This window comes from Canis aureus, chromosome 10, assembly GCF_053574225.1.
Source record: "Canis aureus isolate CA01 chromosome 10, VMU_Caureus_v.1.0, whole genome shotgun sequence".
In the NCBI taxonomy this organism is placed as follows: domain Eukaryota; kingdom Metazoa; phylum Chordata; class Mammalia; order Carnivora; family Canidae; genus Canis; species Canis aureus.
The window spans coordinates 60046977-60065363 of record NC_135620.1 but is presented as its reverse complement, the minus strand read 5'-3'; the positions used below and the strand labels follow the sequence as shown (position 1 = coordinate 60065363).

Genomic DNA, 18387 nt, shown 5'->3' with positions numbered 1-18387 from the left:
AAGAGTGATGGAAAGATCTGGAACAGACCACATACAATTGATGCAAAAATACTTAGGTAGAAGGGCAAATGTCCAGGCCCTGACCCAGTGCACTGCAGCAAGGGGACTGTTTGCAAAAGAAGAAACATCAGCTCAGAGACTCCACCCTCTACTAGAATGTAGTTTGGTAATCGCCCTGTGCTTTGAGTGCTTGAGCAATTCCTCCTCCACCTGGAAGGACCTGGACAGAAGGTGGTAAGAAGAGTGGACAGAAGGTGTGGGAACAGCAGAAATGCCTCGTCCCCTACAGGCCAATGAGGAAAAGGGAGGAGAGCTGGGTGCAGATTCTCAATCTCCTCTTCACCTCTTCCATCCCTAGCTCTTTACCCTGCTTCATCTTGAGTGCCATCTTCACTTTCCTCTTTGCCCAAACCCTTCAGTTCTTTACACTGGGCCACACCCATTTCACTTCATGACAGATCGTCTCCAGAACCCCGGTCTAGGCAGTGTCCTCACTCTTCCACACCTATTTGTTAGACAAATGCAAACTGTAGGCTTATTACTGCATTTTTGTACAAAGTCCTTTAAAAAAAAATACGAGACTTACTACGGGTTGACACTGGTATATGGATACACTCTTTTGCCTATCTGTGCATTTCTGATCAAGAGGCCCACTATGAAAGTTCTTGAGAGGGACGCCTGGGTGGCTCAGGGGTTGTAGCATCTGCCTTCAGCTCAGGGCGTGATCCTGGTGTTCCGGAATTGAGTACCTCATCGGGCTCCTGCAGGGAGCCTGCTTGCTTTTTCCCTCTGCCTCTCTCTCTCTCTGTGTCTCTCATGAATAAATAAATAAATCTTTAAAAAGAAAAGAAAAGAAAAAGTTCTTGGGAGCCTTACCACAAGGAACAACCTGCAGCTAGATTCTGCTGCTGAGCTAAGTTTGTCATCTCCTTAATGTGTTTGCTGTGAAATCACAAAACGTTCTTCCATAATCATAATTTAGAAAGTAATTTTGGGGGGAAAAAAGACTGTGAGAGCTCGGCTATGATAGAGGCAGTGTGAAAGGAAAGACTTTGGGTGGGGCAGAGTTAATATTTCCCTACCTGGCTTCTTTGTCTCAACCTCTCTAACTGTTTCTCAATTATATGTCATTGTTTCCTCCATCCACCTTCGTTTCTGCCAGCCTGGGTAAGCATGAAGAGTCTTCGTCTATGCAGTAAGCTCCAGCCTACCTAGATAGCTGTTAGTTTACGTGGATCTTATTTCCGACTAATGGTGCTGTTTATCTAACAGCTCTGTCAACAAAATTTTAAAATAGAAAAATAGAGAGCAAAATACCTCAAAGTATTCTCATAACTGCAGAAACTTTACAAGAAAACAAACTCTGAAGCAGTTAAAGGACCAGTAATGTACAGACACTCCACCCAGAAGGTGGCAAATAAGCACATGAAAAGATGCTCAACGTCATTAGTCATTAGGCAAATGGAAATTAAAACCACAATCAGATACCCCCACACATGCATTAAGGTGGCTAAAAAAATTTTTTTTAATGACCATACCAAGTGTTGGTGAGGATGTAGAGCAGCTAGACTGTCATACACAGCTAGTGGGAACATAAAACGGCACACCCACTTTGAAAAACAAGCTGGTAGTTTCTTGAAAAGTTAAACATGGACCTACCATTTGATCAGCTCCAGCTATTCCACTCCTAGGTAATAATCCTAAGGAAAATGAAAACATATGTCTCCATGAAGACTTGTAAATGGATATTTATAGAGCTTTCTTTTTAATAGCTAAAAACGGAAACCCCTCAAATGTGCATTAGCAGCAAGTGAGTAAACATAGAGGGACATCCATCTACTGGAATACTAGTCAGCAACGAAAAGCTTGAACATGGGTGAATCTCAAAGTAATTATGCTGAATGAAAGAATCCAGAGCAAACAAACAAAAGTATGTATTGTATGATACCATTTATGTAAAACTTTAGAAGATAAAAACTAATCCCTATAGGGACAGGAAGCAAATCAGTGTTGCTTGAAGATGGATGGGGTGAGGTAAGGAGGAAGGGTTTATTTATTTATTTATTTATTTATTTATTTATTTATTCATTCATTCATTTATTTATTTTTAAAGTTTTATTTATTTATTCATGAGAGACAAAGCAAGAGGCAGAGACACAGGCAGAGGGAGAGGCAGGCTCCCTGCAGGGAACCTTATATGGGACTCGATCCCAGGACCCCAGGATCACGACCTGAGCCAAAGGCAGATGCTCATGCTCAACCACTGAGCAACCTGGGTGCTCCTGGAGAAAGGGTTTATAAAGGGACATGAAGAAACTTTTAGGTATGGTGGGTATATTTAATATCTTGATTGCAGTCCTGGTTTCATGGGTGTCTACATGTCAAAACATCAAAGTTGCACTTTACAAATCTGCAGCTTATTATGTCAATTATATTTCAGTAAAATTGTTGTTTAGAAAAGACTCACATAGTGGTTTTTGCACCAAAGATGAAAGAGCTGGCTTGCAACTTTTCATTAAGTTTCAAAGTCCTCTTGAAAAGCTCTTTTCGGGCAGCCCCGGTGGCCCAGTGGTTTAGTGCCGCCTTCAGCCCAGGGTGTGACCCTGGAGACCGGGGATCAAGTCCCATGTCAGGATCCCTGCATGGAGCCTGCTTCTCCCTCTCCCTCTGCCTGTGTCTCTGCCTCTCTCTCTCTCTCTCTCTCTCTCTGTATCTCTCATGAATAAATAAAAATCTGAAAAAAAGAAAAGAAAAGAAAAGCTCTTTTCAAGAGTGTAGGTCAGCAGAGAGGAGGGTAAGTGTGCTGGGTTACCTATTACCTCACTGTGCTTTGATCTGTTGGTTTCCTTAGAGCTTCTCTAAAGACTTATGTCAAAAAAAAAAAAAAATAGACCAGATTCAGAAAACAATGGAAAAGCCTTTAAAGTTTGCTGAATCATCTGATCTTTAATGCCTACCAGCTATGACACTTCATAAATCTAAAGTTCTATAAATGAGTTATGTAAATGTCCCTTTGATTTGAAGATGCCCTCAATTATAAAGGACACACCATATCTCTAGCTTTTAACAGCTTTTTTGGGGGGGAAAGCAAAAGCAATAAAATGACACTTGTTTTAAGATTCACCCCAATTTCAAAAATATTAGAAAGTATGACTGAGGGCAGCCCAGGTGGCTCAGCGGTTTAGTGCTGCCTTCAGCCCAGGGCGGGATCCTGGAGACCCGGGATCGAGTCCCATGTCAGGCTCCCTGCATGGAGCCTGCTTCTCCTTCTGCCTGTGTCTCTGCCTCTCCCTCTCTCTTTCTCTCTCTCTGCCTCTCATTAATAAATAAATAAAATCTTAAAAAAAAAAGTATGACTGAGGATAGTCTTTGTAGCAGGCAGTCCCAAGGCTGTCAGAAAGGATGCCTAAGGGCCCGCCTTTATATGCTCAAGGTGCCCATGTGTAGTCTCAGCCCCGTGGCTAGCCTCAGGCACAGTCTCTCAAAGATGAAGCACACTAAAACCCCAAACTGAGCCAAAGTTTCCTCTTTGCCCAGAACCTGCAGAAGCCCCAATGTTAGGGCTGTAACCAGAATCTATCTTATTTTTTAAACATGTGAATTGGTTACACTTATGCAAATTGGATCACGAATCATCATGAAAATGCAAATCAAAACTGCTGTATCACCTCACACCTATTAAATAGATATTATCGGAAAGACAAGAGATCACAAATGTTGGCAAGATGTGCAGAAAAGGGAACCCTTGTGGGCAGCCCCGGTGGCTCAGAGGTTTGATGCTGCCTTCGGCCCAAGGCCTAATCCTGGAGACCTGGAGTCGAGTCCCACGTCGGGCTCCCTGCGTGGAGACTGCTTCTCCCTCTGCCTGTGTCTCTGCCTCTCTCTCTCTCTGTGTCTCTCATGAATAAATAAATAAAATATTGTTTTTTAAAAAAAGGGAACCCTTGTACACTGCTGGTGGAAATGTAAATTGGTACAGCCACAATGGAAAACAGAACAGAGATTTCGTTAAAAAATTAAAAATAGAACTACCATATCATGCAGCAATTTCACTTCTGGGTAACATCCAAAAGAAATGAGATCAGAATCTAAAAGCAATATCTCTCTACTCCTGTAGCCATTGCAGCATTATTTACAATACCCAAGAATGGAAACAATCTAAATGTCCATCAACAGATGAATGGATGAAGAAAATGTGTTGTACACATGCTATGGAATATTAGTCAGCCTTAAAAAAGAAGGAAGGGCCAATTATTGACAACATGGATAACTGATGGAGCAGCCCGGGTGGCTCAGCGGTTTAGCGCCGCCTTCGGCCCAGGGCCTGACCCTGGAGACCCGGGATCGAGTCCCACATCAGGCTCCCCACATGGAGCCTGCTTCTCCCTCTGCCTGTGTCTCTGCCTCTCTCTCTCTCTCTCTCTCTCTCTCTCTCTCTGTCTTTCATGAATAAATAAATAAATAAATCTTAAAAAAAAAAAAAACATGGATGAACTGAGAAGATGTAGAACAAGTTTAACACAGATAAATACTACACTGTACCACCTATATGAGGAATCTAAAATAGTCAAACTCATTGAACAGAGAGTAGAATGGTGGCTCCTAGCATCTGGGGGCTGAGGAAGGGGGAAACTGAAAGGTATTCATCAAATGGTAAAGGGTCAGTTAGCACTGAGCCTATAGCAATTATACACTTTAAAATTTGATAAGATTTTTTTAAGATTTAATTTTTTCATTCATGAGACACACAAAAGGAGGCAGAGACATAGGCAAAGGGAGAAGCAGGCTTCCTATGGGGAAGGACTCCGGGATCACACCCAAGCCGAAGGCAGACGCTCAACCACTGAGTCACCCAGACGCCTCAAAACTTGATAAGATCTTGTGTTAAATCTTCTGCTAAACCTTTGCTAATATCTTGTGTTAATTGTTATCATACACAAAAAGTAATAATAATAAAAGAAGATGGGAGGGAACTTGTGGAGGTGATGAATAGGACTGGTATATATTGTGTGGTTTCATGAGAATATGCTTATCCTTAAACTCATCAAGTGGTATATATTAAGTAAGTACAGCTTTTGCATGTCAATAAATAAATAAACAAAAGTTAAGTGAAGAAAAATTGTTCCTATCTCCCTTGATTGGGATGTCATACAAACTGAGAGACCCCATTTTAACTTTCCATGTGAGACAATCAGAGACTATTTTAGGCTTCCTTATGTAAGAGTATGCAAATGGAAACATTGACAGATTATAAAAATATACATGATGAAAAGAAGGGAATCAATCTAGGATCTTCCTATAACATATAGTTGCTGCAAAGAAATAAATTCTAGAAAGTTTCTGAATCACATTTTTGCCAAGTTCTCAACAGAACTTTGAATCAACAAACCATGTAGTCATGAAATGATCATGAAAACATGAATACAAAATAAAATGAAAATATCTAAATCTATCTGTTAGTTGTGGTAAATGATAAGTATGTCTGGGTCCCAAATTTCTAAACCCTGTCCTGCCACCCCCTTTCAGTATCTTGGCAAAGGCCACCCCCTTAGAGTATGTGCACAAACGCCAGTTATGGGAAAATCATTTCCAAATCCTGCTGTCGTCTATCTTTTTAGGTTGGGCTAGGAAATAGGACTTGCACCTAGATGAGTCATACTCCTGCCTGGGGGACTTCACCCTGGTTCTTGCTTTGTCTTCCAAGTGAAGGAAGCAAATTTTTCGAGTGGGAGGAGGACTCAGACTCTCCCTACATTACCAGCTGCGAGGAGGAGCAAGGAGGGAAGCAACTCAATAGGAAACATCTAAAACGACCAAGACGCACCAGAGCATTTATCTTAACCCGGTTCTGAAGCCATCTCATCCTTACTAGAAATAAAGGGTTTCTCAGATCTTAGACAAAGACCATGAGCTCCCCCTAGAGGATAGAGCCCGTGGCCCGCACTTCCCCATTCTGGGCTCCCCAAGGGCTTATTACCAGGGATTTTATTTCCCTTCTCAAGAAAAGCCATTGGAGACTTCCTTACTGCTTTGAGCACACCTCTGTCACAGTATTTATCACATGGCAGTGTTTATTACAGCCCATCTCTCTCCTGCAGGTCTGAGCCAGGAAGGAAACCACCAAAAGTTTGTCATCTCCAAAAATGTCACTTTGACGTCAAGATTATTTTGAGTTAGAGGCACCTAAAAGACAGCAGATGTAAAACACTCTGAACGTCCTTTTTATTCCTGAAAGTCCTGTGTGAAAGATGCCTCCCCTACTACAGAAGGAAAGACAAATTCTGATCACTAGGGACGGGAGACCAGGCTGAGAAAAATCTGTCCAAACCCACCTTGTTAAACTAACCCTTCCAGCTCAATCACTTCCCCACCATTAACAATCCTAACTTCCCTTCATCTTTTCATGTTTCCACAATTTACTTCTTTTGTTCAATTTAACGTAAAAACGTTCAGCTCTACCTGCGTCTCTGGGTCTTCATTTTCCTGTGGGGCCTCCCATGTACATGTGAAAATCTGTTCGCTTTTCTCCTGTTAACCTGTTTTATGTTGATTCAATTCTCAGGCCCAGCTGAGGAGACCCTACAAAGGGAGAGATGAAGTTTCACCTTCCCTATAGCCCCTTGACGGAAGCACCTGTCCTGAGGTCTTCTCCATCCCTTGTAACAGTGCCTGGAACACAGTCGGCCCTCAGCGATGATACTGGTTGGAGGAATGGAAGCATCTGTAAGGAACAAAAATCTGTTGGACTGCATTCCTATTTTGCGACATTCATATTTTCCTTTTCTGTTCTTTTACTTCTGTGACATAATTAGCATTTATGCAATATTTCATTTAATTCTTACAGTTCTGTTGGGGGGCATATATCTGCACCTGCCTTGACTAGATAAGTAAACTGACATTCATACTGGTGAATGAGTCGCTTAAGGCCACAGACTCAGTCAGTTCGCCTCTGGCCTTGTCATGGCCCAAGGATGACACTCACTCAGGAGGCAGCAAGCCACGGAGACTCTGAGGTGCATTCCTCAGCAGGCAGTCCACAAACCACAAGAGGTCTCTAGGGGATCAAAGACTACAGCTTCTCTGAGCACGACCTGTGGGGCTAAACACGCTAATTTTTATTGGCCGAGGCAGGAATCATAGGGACTGAGTGATCTGAGAAGATACTAGAATTTTGGATTTACTGTAGACATTGATTTCCTGCAAGATGTAAAGGAAAACATTTATTTTGCCGATCATTCCACCAGCCGTTGTTTTAGGAATTATCTTGCAATCATAGAAGAGTCTGTTCCAGAGAGGTGTCTGGGACAGCTCTGGAGGAAAGTTGGACTGCGAAGTTTGATGGTGAGAGACTCTGGATTACTAATGGGGCATAAGAACAAAAGGGTTTTGTTTGTTTGTTTTTTATCCCTGAAGTAATATTCAGGGATACAAAAGTAATGAATAAATTTTATAATCTTCTTTATATCAGCAATTTAAAAATGACCAGATTTTGACAATATTCAACATCTGTCCTTCTTTTCTGAAAAGTGAAAGATTTAAAATATGTATCTATTATGGAAATATATGCATCCGTAACATAGCCATCTTCAAACTGTGGCCACATGTCTCCAAAAATAATCTGGAGAAACTAGGTCCACCATTGCATTTAAATTAACATATTCTTTTTCATCCTAAATGTAAAGAATTCCAAAGGGTATAATATCCAGTATGTTTTAATATTGGTCACTCTAAATACAAACCGTGGAATCTTAAATACTGTAGTGGTTAAATGCCCACTATCATCCAGCAAAGAAAAACATGTGTGAAAGCTTGGAATATTTTTTTTTCTTAAAGGTTTATTTATTCATGACAGACACGGAGAGACAGAGAGGCAGAGACACAGGTAGAGGGAGAAGCAGGCTCCCTGCAAGGAGACCGATGTGGGACTCGACGATCCCGGATCCTAGGATCACGCCCTGAGCCAAAGGCAGATGCTCAGCCGCTGAGCCACCCAAGAATCCCATAAGTTTGGAACATTCTTATTATCCTTTTATGCTTCCCACACCAAATTCCATCTAAATACAATTATATATGTTATATATATATATATCACTATATAAACTATATATATATATTTTAATTTAAATAGTTTTCTAATTTTCTTCATAGAGAGCTTACCTATTTGTTAGGCTTTCTTCCTAAGAATTTATGTTGTTTGATGCTCTTGAAAATCACTTTTTTTTTGGAAAATTACTTTTTAAAAGATATGTTTTCTGTTTTTTTAAAGGTATTTGAAAAGACATCTGCCCTTTGATACTGATTTTGTATCCTGCAACCTTACTAAACTGTGATTTATTCTAATAATTATTCCAACCAAGCAATCTTATCATCTACAAATAATGAACAGTTTTGTTTCTTCATTTCTAAACTTTATGCTTTTCATTCTCTTTCTTGTCTTAATTCAGTAGCTAGGACAATGCTGAACAGAAGTGATGGTGTCAGGAACCCTTGTCTTACTTCTAATCCTAAACAAAATTTTTCCAATATTTCACCACTAACGATGATGTTTGCTATTGGTTTTTCATAGATACTTTTATTAGATAAAGGGCAGTTCCTTCTCTTGAAAACAAGGCTTGAATCATGAATTTTGTCTGATACTTTTCACTAAGAGATGATTATTTTCCTCCTTCTAAAATGATAAGGTAGTTACTTATATTATTTGATCTTCTCATGATAAACCAAATTTGCAGCCTTGAGATAAACCCATGTCATGGTTACTTGTTCAAGTTACTGTATTCATGGGATCCCTGGGTGGCTCAGCGGTTTAGCGCCTGCCTTTGGCTCAGGGCGTGATCCTGCAGTTCTGGGATCGAGTCCCACATCGGGCTCCTGGCATGAAGCCTGCTTCTCCCTGCCTGTGTCTCTGCCTCTCTCTATCTCTGTGTGTCCTTCATGAATAAAATCTTAAAAAAAAAGTTATTGTATTCAACTGACTAAAATTTTCTTCAGAAGTTTTCCGCCTATGTTCACTAAAGAGATTGGCTGTAATTGTCCTCTTTCATACCATCTTGTCATATTTGGGCTGCAGGTTTATAGAAATAAATAAGTTGGGTAGTGTCCCCTCTTTCTGTACTCTGGAATAGTACTAAAATCAGAAGCATTACTCCCATGGTTCGTACAAACCAATAAAACTCACCTCTGGATTATCCTTGTGGTGAGATCAACTTTGGTTTCTACTTCTTTAATGGTTATTTCATTTCTTCTTGAGTCATTTCTGCTAGTTATAGTATTCCAGTAATTATTCATTTCAGTTAGGTTTTCAGACATGTATGTAATGAATTTCTTGGTATCCTTGTTGCCTTTTTATTATTTCTTTGTTTGTTTATTTATTTATGAGATTTCATTTATTTATTTGAGACAGAGAGAGAGAGCGCTCCAGCAGAAGGAGAGGAAGAGGGAGAGGCAGACCCCCCACCCCTCCTCCCTGTACAGGAAACCAGATTCCAGGCGGGATCATGACCTGAGCTGAAGGCAGAGGCTTAACCCACTAAGCCACCCATGTGCCCCATCCTTGTTGCCTTTTTAATACCCTTCCTTTTATTCTTAACATTGATAAAGGAAAAAAGAAGGCAAACAATTTAGCAAAGTGTTTGTCATTTCACTCATCTTTTCAAAGAATCATCTTTTACCTCTATTTTGTTTCACTTGTTCCTACTCATATCTTTTCTTTGGGTTTATATTGTCTTTCAACTTAAGTAGCTTAGCTCAATTTTCACTCTCTTTGCTATTGTGATATACACAGAGCAAGCAAAAAGTACTACTTTAAACTTTCCGAATCTACATTTCAACTGTATCGCTTATAAAGAGCATATGCTGATTTTTTTTTAAAAATCCAGCATAGGAAATATAGTAACTGGACACCTTAATCTAGTCACATCTATCACAACTGAGATATTTGTATTTATTTCTAACCATCCTATTTTGCATTATCTCTTCTTCCATTTTTGTTTCTCTTTCTCACCTTTGTTGCCTTTTGGGGGATGGGGTGGGTAGAAAACGTCTCTTCTCCTTCTTCTCCTTTATTCTTTTTTTTTTTTTTTCTCCTTTGTCCTTGAAGCTTTTGTCCAATTTGTTTTGGAAGTCAGGCTGGTGTGTACCTGCCTCTTCATCTGCATTGCTCCCCGCCTGGAGACCCACGGGGTCTTATAGGGTTGCTTATAGGGTTGCTTTTCCTCTCCTCCCGCACGGACGTGCGAGATTTGCTCAGACTGACCCTGGCCGCTCCTGGGCGGTGGTCTGGGCGGGTCCCCGGCCAGGCCGGCAGGTGGCTCCGCCGCGGGACGATGCTCGGGGCGAGCAGCTCCGGCTCCGCGTCCGCCCGGGGCCCCTGCTCCTCGCGCGCCCCCTGCAGGCCGGTCGGCTCTCCGCGGGCACCGGGGCGCGCAGAGGACACGCGCTCCCCGCCCGAGGCTGGGCCCCGCCGCCCGCCGCCCGCCGCCTCCCCTGCCCCTGCCCCTGCCCCTGCCCCTGCCCCTGCCCCTGCCCCTGCCCCTGCCCCTGCGGGGCGCCGCGACAGCCCCTCCCCCCGCCGGGACAGAGAGCCCCGCGCGGCCGCCTCCCCCCACTGGGTCCCGCAGTGCACCCGCCGCCCCCTCGCGCGCTGCGGCCTCGCCCCGCCCGAACTAGTCCTCAGGGTTCCTTCTTGAGGGTTTTGTGTGAATTAAGATATTTTTCTAAAAACAAGCATCTCCAACTAAAAGGCAATTATCGTGCTTAACAATAAAACACTAGTTGAGCACCATGAAAATTAATTTAGAAATAATCAAAGAGGGGGATCCCTGGGTGGCTCAGCGGTTGAGCCCAGGGCGGGATCCCGGGGTCCTGGGATCGAGTCCTGCATCGGGCTCCCTGCATGGAGCCTGCTTCTCTCTCTGCCTGTGTCTCTGCTTCTTTCTCTCTCTGTGTGTCTTTCATGAATAAATAAATTTTAAAAAATAATAATAATCAAAGAAGTACACTATTATCACGAAATTTTAGCCTTTTTCTGTAAGTTCTAACGACTGTAGAAGAGGCTACTGAAAAGGACTAGGGCAATATTTCATTATTTGTACAAGATATCATTTCTCTTGGATTAGGATAATTTAAAATGGAAGATCATCAACTGAAAAAACGGTCAGAACTAGTTACCAATGTCGAAAAGAAGGTGAGTTACTGACGAGCTTTTCTATAATGAAAGGAATAGGTTTTCTAAAAGCAACGTTAAAAGTATAAAGGAAAAATATCCCACTTAACATAGCAACAGCAAAATAATCCCCAGCATAAACTTAACAAGAAATGCGTTGAGCTAATTATCAAAATAACTATGACAAGTTAGTGAATTACAAAAGTTAAGATGTAAATAGAGGTACCATTTTATCTTTCTTGATCCTAAGTTCTAACAGTACATCAATTAGTTCCCATAATTTCAATCAGAATGCCAAATTGAAAATTTCACAAAGCCCTTCTAAAGTTCACTTGGAAAATTAAAAGATAAGAAGAGCCAAGAAATCTTTGAAGACATTGTAGGGGAAGTCATCTAGATATTTATATGTATCATAAAGTTATAGTGATTAAAGTAGTACTGAGTACTACAAGGATAAAGTAAAATGCACTTATAGAAAAATAGCATAATATGTGTGTGTGCCGTGCATGCATATACATATATGTATTAATCAAGTATATCATGAATAGCATCTCAAAAGAATGCTGAATTGTTTTAGAAACAGTATCAAGAATAAGGTAACAACTCTTCATTACAGATATCTAACATCTTTTGAACACCCTCTGACATTTCTCACTTTGTAAACAAGTCCTGTTTTCCCAAGAGAATCTGTAAATCAGGCATATGACTTAAGTCTACACTCCCCCATACCCTGCTCTGTGACATCTGATGTGGAGAAGAGCCACAGGAGGGCGCATATTCCAGGAGACTATTCTGGTAAGTGTGGTATCAAGAGCGTTTGCTCTTTTGGAGTAGCTGTGAGAGAGCTGCAGGTGTCCCACTGAGTCCGTTTTATTTTTTATTTTTAAAGATTTTATTTATTTATCTGTCAGAGAGAGAGAGAGCGCAAGCAGGGGAAGCAGCAGGCAGAGAGAGAAGCAGGCTCCCCACTGAGCAAGAAGCCTGATGCAGGGCTCTAACCCAGGACCCTGGGATCATGACCTGAGCTGAAGGCAGATGCTTAACTAATGGAGCCACCCAGGCATCCCATTTTTAAAAATTTGTTGTTGATGTTGTTGTTGTTGTTGCTGTTGTTGTTAGAACCATCCTGTGATATGGTCAGATGTGCTGACCATGCCTGTCTTGTTCTTGGCTGTGTATTGTAGCCTACAAGCCTCGTTCTCTGGCCCTCACAGAGGTCTGGGAGTTACCAAATATTCTTTAACAAACCCCTTTTTGCTTAAGCTAGTTAGAGTAGCATAATGGACCGAATGTCAGTGTCCTCACAAAATTCATATTCCTCACCCCCAGTGTAATGGTATGAGGTGAGGCCTTTGGGAGGTGGGGTGTTTGGGAAAGTGGAAACTTCATAGATGAGATTAATGCCCTTATAAGAAGAGATAGGGGAGAGCTTGCTTCATCTCTCTCTGCTCTCTGCCATGTGAGGATACAATGAGAAGACAGCTATCTGCAAACCAAGAGACAGGTCCTCCCCACACCCTGGATCTGCCAGCACCTCGATCTTAGACTTCTCAGCCTCCAGAACTGTGAGAAAATAAATGTGTTGTTTAAGCCACTCAGTCTGTGGCATTTGTTATAGCAGCCCAAGCTAAGACAGGCAGAGTCTGTTATTTGCATTTAAGAACATACATGAAGAACATGAAGAATGTGCATGGCTCACACATTTTATTATTTGGGGAAAAATATATTTAAATTCCTCCTTCAAACTATCCACAAAAATAAAATACATAAGGATTAATGAATAAAATCTAAAACAACAACAACAACAACAAAACAAACATACACTAAAACCCTAAAAAACAAAGACCCAAAGACAAACCTAAAAGAACTCGCCAAACTAATAACAATGAATTAACTAACCACTATGGCTCAACACCTGATATGAGTAGATGAAAAATATGTCTCTGAATGAACTAACAGGCAATGAGAAATGGAAACATAGTCGGTTAAGTGGTTTCACAACGTTAGAAGATAAAATTAAACTGACTGTCCAGGAGAAGCACAACTATTCTTAGTTTTCAGGTCAGGCAAGAATTTTTGTCTGTGCCCTTCATACCGAGCACGTTGTGAGGGGATTATTCGAGAATGGCCAGAGAGTGAGTAGCACAGACCTATTTTTGGCGATGACCCACAGGCAAGTCAGACCACAACATACTAAAAGCACGTCGGTGCTATATTCACCCAAAACAGTCCCAGCAGGAAAGGTATAGGCCTGGGTATGCAGTGTGCCCATTCTCGGTACCTCTGATGTCATCAAACTGGATGGACGGCATAGTCTCCAAGGGATCCTCTCCTGATGTTTCTTTCAGGCGATCTTTCGATAATTACAGGGCTTAAGCCCAAGTTTATCCTCCTTTGCTGTAGAACAAAGACCTTTCTCTCTACATAATCAAGATAGGCATGGAACAGGGGGCTTCTCAGAGCCCATGGGAGATCCAGGCTACTTCCCTAATTTTTTCAGCTTACAGTAAGTATATTAAAAATGAAGAAATGGGGTGGCCCCAGTGGCCCAGCGGTTTAGCGCCGCCTTTAGCCCAGGGCATGATCCTGGAGACCTGGGATCAAGTCCCATGTCGGGCTCCCTCCCTGGAGCCTGCTTCTCCCTCGGCCTGTGTCTCTGCCTCTCTCTCTCTCTCTCTCTCTCTCCCTCTGTCATGAATAAACAAATAAAATCTTAAAAAAAAATTTTTTTTAAAGAATTTTTAAAAAGTGAAGAAATGGCAAAACCAGAGTTAATTTGAATGCATACATTTAGCATATTAATGCTTTGAATACATGCATATCACAGTAACTTTGTTTATAACTCATTTGGTGATAATGCCAAAACTGAATTTGAGGCCTTTCTTGAATGTGAAGCTCAGATCTTCCTGACCTTCTTCTGGTGTTGGCCTGGTTAAAGTTAAATGCCAAAAGCTTGTAGTCTATACATTAATGGCCAAGCAGTTCTAGTCTTGGCTAGATCCTCTCCTCAGCAAGATAAAAAACAAAACAAAAAAAAAACCCTCATTGATATATACCTAATTGAAACAATTCTATTGCTGGCTTTATAAGCAAATGTGTAAAACATCACTCTAAGTTGATTTTTAAGACCCCCTTTAAAGAGGGTTAAATATCTATGAAAAATAATTTAAGCCTCAGAATTGTCCATATCTTCCCTTGCCTTTCTCCCAGGCTATGATTAGCCAGTAGGGCCATGGTCTGTCCTTGTCATGTCCAGCTCAAGAAAATGAAATCATATCATCTGGGTACAAAGAAATACTTGTCCTTTGTTAATTCTCCTCTGGTGTTTTCTGGTTCTGTTCCACTCCCACATTCAGAGCAGTAAGGCAAGGGGAAAAGAGGCTCACAGGAGGATTGCCCGGTAAGTTGATTTGTTTGGAGATACAAAGGCTCAGAGGTGTGTTGCAGGGTACTGCCTCAACCAGTAGAGTAAAAACAATTTGGACTTCTAAGGACAATCTGAGAGGGAGGAAATGAGCAGGGGACATGGCAGAGGAGAGAAATAGAGTCTGCAGCAGTGAATGGAACACCAGGCCTGGGTGGGGGTGTGTCAAAGGACTTTTTAGGAACAGAGATGACTAATGTTCAATTTTAGATTGTTCTATGGCCCTCATGTAATTATCCTTCCTCTCCACAAACCATTAGCTATGTCCACTGTTAAATTAATTATGCAAGGAGGCCATTAGACAGAGGTGGCTCTTATGCCATAGCGCCTACATAAGCAACCCAAAATCTAAGCCTGTAAATGCCTCAAGGTTATGAAATCGAAATCTAAGGACAATCACTTATAGCCAACCAGGTTTTAAACTACAGCTAATCAAGTTTCCTCTCTTTGCTTCTGCCCTTTACCTATTTAAGTCTTTCGTCACCTCTCTTCAAAGGAATGCTTTCTACCAGTTGGTATTATTCGGATAAATTCTTAGAATTTTAATCTTTTAACACTAGGAAAAAATGCTTTGTGCAAGTGAAATCCATCCTTTGTTTGGTTTTGCTTTTTTATGGAAATCTAATGAAAGAGTCAAGTTTCCCATCTGGGTCTTCATGGTAGCAACAGGACTGGTATCTGGGGCTGGGGGGATGACCCATGTGCTTCACTGAACTGACTCCGTGAAATGAGAAGCTCTGAGCTAGAGTGAACTTAACACCCAGAATCTCCCTCAAATTGGAGGAGGGCATTGGGCTTTCTGGAGGCTATAGAATGGAGGTTTGAGGCAATCTTATCTGGACCTAGAAAGGGCAAAGAAAGCCAAGCAGAGATGTAAGTTAACTGTGGCTGTTTGTGATCTTGCCTTCTTGCCTTACTAGACCCAAAGGGATCTTCACTTTTGCAGATCTGCTACTGGCAGCCAACCTCACAGATCCAAGACAAATGAGGAAGAAGCCATGACGGAAAAGTCGCAGAGACAGTACCTCTGGGGGTTGAAGGAGAGGAGGGAGCACTGGAAAGAAAGATTGGCAGATTTGTCTGCGCACAGTGTGAGCTCTAGCAAAGGTAACTGTTCTCTCTGACCATGACATTCCAGAATAGAGTTATTTGTAATAAGAGATTGCCTTTTTTCTTCCCACTTTTACATGCCCTGCCCTCCCCTCCTCCAGGATCAAAGGCCTTTGTTCTCACTGGACAAATGGCCACTTGCAGAAGGGTAGGCCAGGGCAGGAAACAGGTGAAAAGAGGGTCAATCATCCCCTCTCCTGCCCCAGGGGAGCCACAGATGCCTGGCACGCTGAGTCTGCATGCAGTCTCCTCTGCAGAGGTGACGACAGTTGGATGAGGACGTCCCTGGGCTCCCTGCCTCAGAGACAGCTTGTTCTAGCCTCTTATTTCCACCTCCATCTGGCAGTGCAGTGGGGCCTGGCATGCCTAGGACCCAGCTATGCTACAGAGAACAGGTATGCAGAGGCGCAGGTCAGCTATGCTTCTAGAATGGTGCAGCACAGAGGTGCTGATGAAATCAGCTTGTCTGCCTGCCTGGCATGCTGGCCCTTCCTGCCACTTGACCTGCTTTTTTACCTCTGGAAGAGTGGCTGCATGGTCACCTCTCCCTCTTTTTTTTTTTCCCCTCAAGTTTTTATTTAAAGTCCAGTTAGTTAATGTACAGTGTAATATTAGTTTCAGGTGTAGAATTTCAGGTAATTCACCACTTCCATACAACACCTGGTGCTCACCACAAGGGCCCTTCTTAATCCCCATCACTTATTTTACTCACCCCTCACCCAACTCTCCTCTGGTGACCATCAATTTGTTCTCTGCAGTTCTGTTTCTTGGTTTTCCTCTCTTTTTCCTATGTTTGTTTCTTTTGTTTCTTAAATTTCAAGTTCCATATATGAGTGAAATCATATGGTGTTTGTCTTTCTCTGACTGGCTTATTTTGCTTAGCATTATGCTCTCTAGCTCCATCCACGTCATTGCAAATGGCAAGATTTCATTCATTTTTATGGCTGAGTGATATTCCATTATATAAATATACCACATCTTCACTTTCTATTCATCAGTCAATGGACATTTGGACTCTTTCCATAACTTGGCTACTGCTGATAATGCTGCTCTAAACATTGGGGTGCAGGGATCCTTTCAAATTAGTATTTTTGTATCTTTGGGTAAATATCTAGCAGTGCAATTGCTGGATTGTAGGGTAGTTCTATATTTAACTTTCTGAGGAAAGTCCATAGTGTTTTCCAGAGCGCCTGCACCAGTTTGCATTCCTACCAACGGCGAAGAGGGTTCCCCTTTCTCCACATCCTCACCAACACCTATTGTTATTGGGTTGTTAATTTTAGCCTTTCTGACATGTGAAATATTATCTCATTCTAGTTTTGATTTGCATTTCCCTGATGATGAGTGATGTTGGTCATCTTTCCATGTGTCTGTTGGCCATCTATATGCCTTATTTAGAAAAATGTCTATTCATATCTTCTGCCCACTTTTTAACTGGATTATTGGTTTTTCGGGTGTTGAGTTTCATAAGTTCTTTTTACATTTTGGATACTAGCCCTTTATCAGAAATATCATTTGCAAATATCTTCTCCCATTCCATAGACTGCCTTTGAGTTTTGTTGATTGTTTCCTTCACTGTGCAGATGCTTCTTATTTTGATAAAGTTCCAATAGTTAAAAAAAAAAAAAAAGTTCCAATAGTTTATTTTGCTTTTGTTTCCCTTGCCTCAGAAGACATATCTAGTAAGAAGTTGCTATGGCCTATGCCAAAGAGGCTAATGCCTGTGTTCTCCTCTAGGATTTTAATGGTTTTCTGTCTCACATTTAAGTCTTTAATGCATGGCCATCTCTTTATTCATCTCTCCTCCTTCATACCCCTTTACACTTTCAACAAATCACATGCCATTTTCTTCAATGCCCTCAAACATGCTTCTACCTCTCTTTATCTCCTTCAAGGAATAAGTCACACTTTCAAACTTTGCAAACCATAATGGGTGATAAAAATCTTTCCTCACCTACAACTCCCCACTACCTTCTGGGTATGGGTTCTGGTTCTTCTTGGCTATGGGTATGCCACTTTTGAGATGAGCTCAGAATCCAGCTTAGTTTTTCTGCATATTGAATGAAAAAAGCTCTTGAGGGTGGGAGTGAGGCAGAATGAAGGATGAAGGACACAGAAGATGATGAAGTTGGGTATTGTGGGAGCAAATGTTTAGAATGACTCTTCTTTGGTGACCAAGAGGGAAACGGTAATTTGGAGAATGTAGGAGGAGAAGGGGATGATGAGGAGGAGGAGGATAGCAACTGTTATTTATCCAGTAATTAATTTTTGCCAGGCATGATGCATAACCCTTTTGTTCATCAGTCAATGCAATCCTCCAAAAATGTTGTAGGTTACATTTTATTACCATCTTTTTGCTCCTGAGGAAACTAAGGTTCAAAAACCTTAGAGGGGGATCCCTGGGTGGTGCAGTGGTTTAGTGCCTGCCTTTGGCCCGGGGCGCGATCCTGGAGACCCGGGATCGAGTCCCATGTCGGGCTCCCTTTATGGAGCCTGCTTCTCCCTCTGCCTGTGTCTCTGCCTCTCTCTCTCTCTCTGTGTGACTATCATTAATAAATAAATAAAAAAAAAAAAAAACCTTAGTGGACTTGCCCAAAGTAATACAACTAGGAAGCTCTGAGCTAGAATTTTTTTTTAATTAATTATTTATTTATTTATGATAGTCACAGAGAGAGAGAGAGGCAGAGACACA

The 18387-nt window shown here is 41.7% G+C and overlaps 1 long non-coding RNA gene across 2 annotated transcripts; it reads left to right on the top strand.

Annotated features, from left to right (window-relative positions):
* The first annotated feature begins 10790 nt into the window (after positions 1-10790).
* On the top strand, positions 10791-15686 carry LOC144321765 (uncharacterized). Of its 2 annotated transcripts, none has more exons than XR_013387292.1 (4): positions 10791-11182; positions 11778-11956; positions 13510-13667; positions 15506-15686. It is a non-coding gene; the product is annotated as an uncharacterized LOC144321765 (long non-coding RNA). The 2 variants fall into 2 exon arrangements; XR_013387291.1 differs by having other exon boundaries at positions 10795-11182; positions 15532-15686.
* Positions 15687-18387: the final 2701 nt, after the last annotated feature.